Genomic DNA, 6,478 nt, shown 5'->3' with positions numbered 1-6,478 from the left:
TGATGAATCAGGAATCAAGGGTTTTACACCAAATATCACCATTTAAAGGAGTTTATATTCTGCTTGTATAGTTGCATCTGTGCCATGGACTTAGTCTGGCTTTAAATGTCGACAAATTAACAATTGATATGTTGGATTCACGACTCCATCCCAAACAAAAATGAAAGTATAGGGATTAATCAAATCAAACTTTATTTCAAGTTTGATTTGATTCGTTTATTATTTAACTTGATTTACTTCTTCAATTGTTTATATTTGGTTGCATTGACAACCAATCACAATTCATTATCATTTTTGAAATACATAAATAGCCTATTAACGTCTCCAATTGAACCCAAAATAAAAGTTAAAGGATGGGATTAAGCCAGATGGAACTATCCAAGCAGTAGATACTGTACATCTCCTTTAAATGTTGATTTTTGGTTACGTTGTCAAGTAAACACAATTCTATATTACTTTTGTAATCCAGTAAATAGCCTAAAGTTAAGGCTGTCTTACAAACTAATGTAACATTCAACCTTACAATGAGGAAGACATCCATGGCCACATTGAGGTTTCCGGGAACTATACATTATAGAGTAATAACGCATTCATCTGTTTTATAAATAAACACATTATCTGGCATTGTTTTTCCATTTAAACGTTTAAATGGTTGAAAGCACAGTGATAGACATTTAGATGAAAACTAAACCATAAAATCTGACATTGTTTTTCCATTGGAATTTGGTTGTGCTATTAGATGGTTGAAAGCACAGTAATAACACATTAGACATTTAACTAACTTTTGGCTGTCTTTTTGAGTTGGTGAATAAAGCTTGTAATCTCATTGATCAACATCACTCTCAACCAAATATTACCCAATTATCCACGTTGAAATGACGTGGTGTGCCCAGTGAGTAGAACCTGTAAGCATTGTGGATTTGTTTGCTAATCCTGCTCTTCATAGTTCAGTGAAAATGCCAAAGTTTACAAATAACTTTCCTGACCTCATTCGACATTTAAACAAAGAGTTCCTTGTCTATATTATATTGTATGCTAATTAGTAATGAGTTCCCCATATGGAAAATCGACTGTATATCGATATTAGTAAAAAAAAATGATAGACCTAAAATGAGTAAAATGAGGCTGTATATCGTTATATGAAATGTGCGACCGCGTGAATATTCCCTTTTCTGATCACTTCCATGGCTCCTTGAAGTCGAGACAGCTGCTTGTTGATTGTCCACCCTCTCTCTATGTGGAGGGTACAATATGCAGCTTCAGCATATGGCGCGTGGAGAGAGGAATTATTATTTATTTTATTTTGTATTTTATTAGGATTCCCATTGGCTGTTGCGAAAGCAGCAGCTACTCTTCCTGGGGTCCACACAAAACATGAAACATGACAGAACATTAATAGACAAGGTCAGTTCAAGGAGAGAACTACATATATTTAAAAACGGCACTCATAGCCTACACATTGTTTTACAATTTAAACTCCCGATCACAACCGGGGGAGGGTTTGGCCAGGTAGGCCATCATTGTAAAATATTAATTTGTTCTTAACGGACTTGCCTAGTTAAATAAAGGTTCATTAAAACATCAATAAATAAAAAACATCAATACATGGAGTGCATTGTGAAAGTATTCATACTCCTTGACTTTTCCCACATTTTGTTTTGTTACAGCCTAATTCTAAAATCGATTAAATACATTTTATTTTCTATATCAATCTACACACAATACCCTATAATGACAAAAGAAAAAACAGGTTTGAAGAAATTTTTGCAAATGCATAAGAAAAAGAAAAAATTACATTTACTAAATATTTAGACCCTTTGTACTTTGTTGAAGCACCTTTGGCAGCGATTACAGCCTCGAGTCTTCTTGGGTAGGATGCTACAAGCTTGGCACACCTGTATTTTGGGAGTTTCTTGCATTCTTCTCTGCAGAGCCTCTCAAGCTCTGTCAGGTTGGATGGGGAGTGTTGCTGTACAGCTATTTTCAGGTCTCTCCAGAGATGTTCGATCGGGTTCAAGTCCGGGTTCTGGCTGGGCCACTAACACACATAGAGATACTTGTCCCAAAGTCCAGCATTGTCTTGGCTGTGTGCTTAGGGTCGTTGTCCTGTTGGAACATGAACCTTTGCCCCAGTCTGAGCTCTCTGGAGCAGGTTTTCATCATGGATCTGTCTCTACTTTGCTCCAGTCATCTATCCCTCGAGCCTGACTAGTCTCCCTTTCCCTGCTGCTGACAAACATCCCCACAGCATGATGCTGCCACCACCATGCTTCACCTTAGAGATGGTGCCAGGTTTCCTCCAGACGTTACACTTGGCATTCAGGCCAAAGAGTTCAATATTGGTATCTTTAGACCAGAGAATCTTGTTTCTCATGGTCTGAGAGTCCTTTAGGTGCCTTTTGGCAAACTCCAAGTAGGCTGTCATGTGCCTTTTACTGAGAAGTGGCTTCCGCCTGGCCACTCTAACATAATTGGCCTGATTGGTGGAGTGCTGCAGAAATGGTTGTCCTTCTGGAAGGTTCTCCTTATGAATCTCATAGCAAAAGGTCTGAAAACGTATGTAAATAAGTTATTATGCAAAATTTACACACACAATATATGAGTCAAAAGGGGAGAGGCTTGTGCCATGAGGTGTTACTTTACCTGTTTTATTAGAGGAAAGAAAGAGGTGTGAGACTAACCTACCCAACCAGTTTGATCACAATGTGATGCTCATCAACTGTTGAATGCTCACAAGCAGGCAACTTACATTTTCTTTCAATCACTTTGGTGCAATGTTTCAAAACTGTAACCACATTTTTCAATTGACTGAGTACAACAACAAAAATCAAGTCGCTTGTTCACTGCACCAAGTCACGCTGGCAGAATGGATTTTAGATCGATGTGTCTTGCATTTTTTTGCTATTGTATTAACTGGTTGTTAAAACAACTAAATTGAGAAGATGTCATTATGTTGTATTTGGTGATTAAACCAATGTTCTCATGATACTTCACAGTAAACAGAATGTAACAGTATATTTTGGATCAATGGTTCTGTGGTGAAATATGTCTCCAAACAAAATGAATACAAAATAAAAGGTTTTGAAAATGTTACAAGTGTTACCAGTTTTGAAGTTTTGTACTAAGAATTTGGAAAATAGCACCAAAGCCATTGAAGAGTAAAAAACTGTAACTGAAACCACTGCCTCAGAATGTTCCAAATGATATACAGTGGGGAGAACAAGTATTTGATACACTGCCGATTTTGCAGGTTTTCCTACTTACAAAGCATGTAGAGGTCTGTAATTTTTATCATAGGTACACTTCAACTATGAGAGACGGAATCTAAAACAAAAATCCAGAAAATCACATTGTATGATTTTTAAGTAATTAATTTGCATTTTATTGCATGACATAAGTATTTGATACATCAGAAAAGCAGAACTTAATATTTGGTACAGAAACCTTTGTTTGCAATTACAGAGATCATACGTTTCCTGTAGTTCTTGACTAGGTTTGCACACACTGCAGCAGGGATTTTGGCCCACTCCTCCCTACAGATCTTCTCCAGATCCTTCAGGTTTCGGGGCTGTCGCTGGGCAATACGGAGTTTCAGCTCCCTCCAAAGATTTTCTATTGGGTTCAGGTCTGGAGACTGGCTAGGCCACTCCAGGACCTTGAGATGCTTCTTACGGAGCCACTCCTTAGTTGCCATGGCTGTGTGCTTTGTGTCGTTGTCATGCTGGAAGACCCAGCCACGACCCATCTTCAATGCTCTTACTGAGGGAAGGAGGTTGTTGGCCAAGATCTCGCGATACATGGCCCCATCCATCCTCCCCTCAATACGGTGCAGTCGTCCTGTCCCCTTTGCAGAAAAGCATCCCCAAAGAATGATGTTTCCACCTCCATGCTTCACGGTTGGGATGGTGTTCTTGGGGTTGTACTCATACTTCTTCTTCCTCCAAACACGGCGAGTGGAGTTAGACCAAAAAGCTCTATTTTTGTCTCATCAGACCACATGACCTTCTCCCATTCCTCCTCTGGATCATCCAGATGGTCATTGGCAAACTTCAGACAGGCCTGGACATGCACTGGCTTAAGCAGGGGGACCTTGCGTGCGCTGCAGGATTTTAATCCATGACGGCGTAGTGTGTTACTAATGGTTTTCTTTGAGACTGTGGTCCCAGCTCTCTTCAGGTCATTGACCAGGTCCTGCCGTGTAGTTCTGGGCTGATCCCTCACCTTCCTCATGATCATTGATGCCCCACGAGGTGAGATCTTGCATGGAGCCCCAGACCGAGGGTGATTGACCGTCATCTTGAACTTCTTCCATTTTCTAATAATTGCGCCAACAGTTGTTTCCTTCTCACCAAGCTGCTTGCCTATTGTCCTGTAGCCCATCCCAGCCTTGTGCAGGTCTACAATTTTATCCCTGATGTCCTTACACAGCTCTCTGGTCTTGGCCATTGTGGAGAGGTTGGAATCTGTTTGATTGAGTGTGTGGACAGGTGTCTTTTATACAGGTAACGAGTTCAAACAGGTGCAGTTAATACAGGTAATGAGTGGAGAACAGGAGGGCTTCTTAAAGAAAAACTAACAGGTCTGTGAGAGCCGGAATTCTTACTGGTTGGTAGGTGATCAAATACTTATGTCATGCAATAAAATGCAAATTAATTACTTAAAAATCATACAATGTGATTTTCTGGATTTTTGTTTTAGATTCCGTCTCTCACAGTTGAAGTGTACCTATGATAAAAATTACAGACCTCTACATGCTTTGTAAGTAGGAAAACCTGCAAAATCGGCAATGTATCAAATACTTGTTCTCCCCACTGTATATATATTTTTTACATTCTATAGTTTATACTGCTATAGTACTCACTCTAGCCATCTATACTAACTTACTATACTAATCCCACTATAATAACTCCACACCTGAAACCACCGCAAAATAACTAATTTTACCTAACCCATAGCTTATTACAACCCTATTACTACTACTACTACTACTACTACTACCACCATCAGTCCAGGTTTGGCCGGGGTAGGCCGTCATTGTAAATAAGAATTTGTTCTTAACTTACTTGCCTAGTTAAATAATGGTTGCATTTAAATAACAAATGATCACTACTGCAGTTACTACCACCACCAGTACTACTACTATTTCACAACCATATACTTCAACTTGATTACAGTAGTGCTCTTACTGAATTATCACACATTTTTAATTGATAAAATCCAGTAAGATGCACAGTATCTGAAGTAAACTATGTGAAACGGGTCATGTGATCTCCACACCTGGCCAAGAATGTGTTCTTGCCTGGAGCTGCAAAACTGGTCATGCAAATAGCTGTCAAGATCAGGTTTCTAGATTCCAGGCCAACACACAAGGTTCTTTATCTCAAATATTCTTGGGGGGTTTCATGCAAGGATACTTTATGTACACACACAGGAATGAAATGGTAGTGGTTTTGAAACAGGGGATAGAGGTAATGAATACACTGTACATATGATAGCACAAGAGCAGTATTACCATTTAAGAAAGGAGTGTATAAATGTGCATGCTACCTGTGCATATAACAACACAGGTACAAACAGAAGCAGCATACAACATGAGTAGGCAATAGTTTCATTCCAAAACCCTATATATCCATTTTTAGAAATGTTGGTGAATTAGCTTGTATTGTTCAAAGAAATTGTGAAAGCAATTGGTGTTATTTTTCACTGTCTAATCATGGCATGGGGTTGTTCAATGACAGACATGTATTTGTTTAAAATCTACTTGATGGTTTCATTTCAGAGAGACAAATAATCATATTTATTTGGTTGCAAAATGCTATACAGTGGCTTGCGAAAGTATTCACCCCACTTGGCATTTTTCCTATTTTGTTGCTTTACAACCTGGAATTATTTGTATCATTTGATTTACACAACATGCCTACTACTTTGAAGATGCCAAATATTTTTTATTGTGAAACAAACCAGAAATAAGACAAAAAAAAATGAAAACTTGAGAGTGCACAACTATTCACCCTCCAAAGTCAATACTTTGTAGAGACACCTTTTGCAGCAATTACAGCTGCAAGTCTCTTGGGGTATGTCTCTATAAGCTTGACACATCTAGCCACTGGGATTTTTGCCCATTCTTCAAGGCAAAACTGCTCCAGCTCCTTCAAGTTGGATGGGTTCCGCTGGTGTACAGTCGTGGCCAAAAGTTTTGAGAATGACACAAATATTAATTTCCACATAGTTTGCTGCTTCAGTGTCTTTAGATATTTTTGTCAGATGTTACTATGGAATAGTGAAGTATAATTACAAGCATTTCATAAGTGTCAAAGGCTTTTATTGACAATTACATGAAGTTGATGCAAAGAGTCAATATTTTCAGTGTTGACCCTTCTTTTTCAAGATCTCTGCAATCCGCCCTGGCATGCTGTCAATTAACTTCTGGGCCACATCCTGACTGATGGCAGCCCATTCTTGCCTAATCAATGCTTGG

The sequence above is a fragment of the Salvelinus alpinus genome, chromosome 8 (assembly GCF_045679555.1).
Source record: "Salvelinus alpinus chromosome 8, SLU_Salpinus.1, whole genome shotgun sequence".
NCBI classification, from domain to species: Eukaryota; Metazoa; Chordata; class Actinopteri; order Salmoniformes; family Salmonidae; genus Salvelinus; species Salvelinus alpinus.
Note: the sequence above shows the minus strand (reverse complement) of the source record.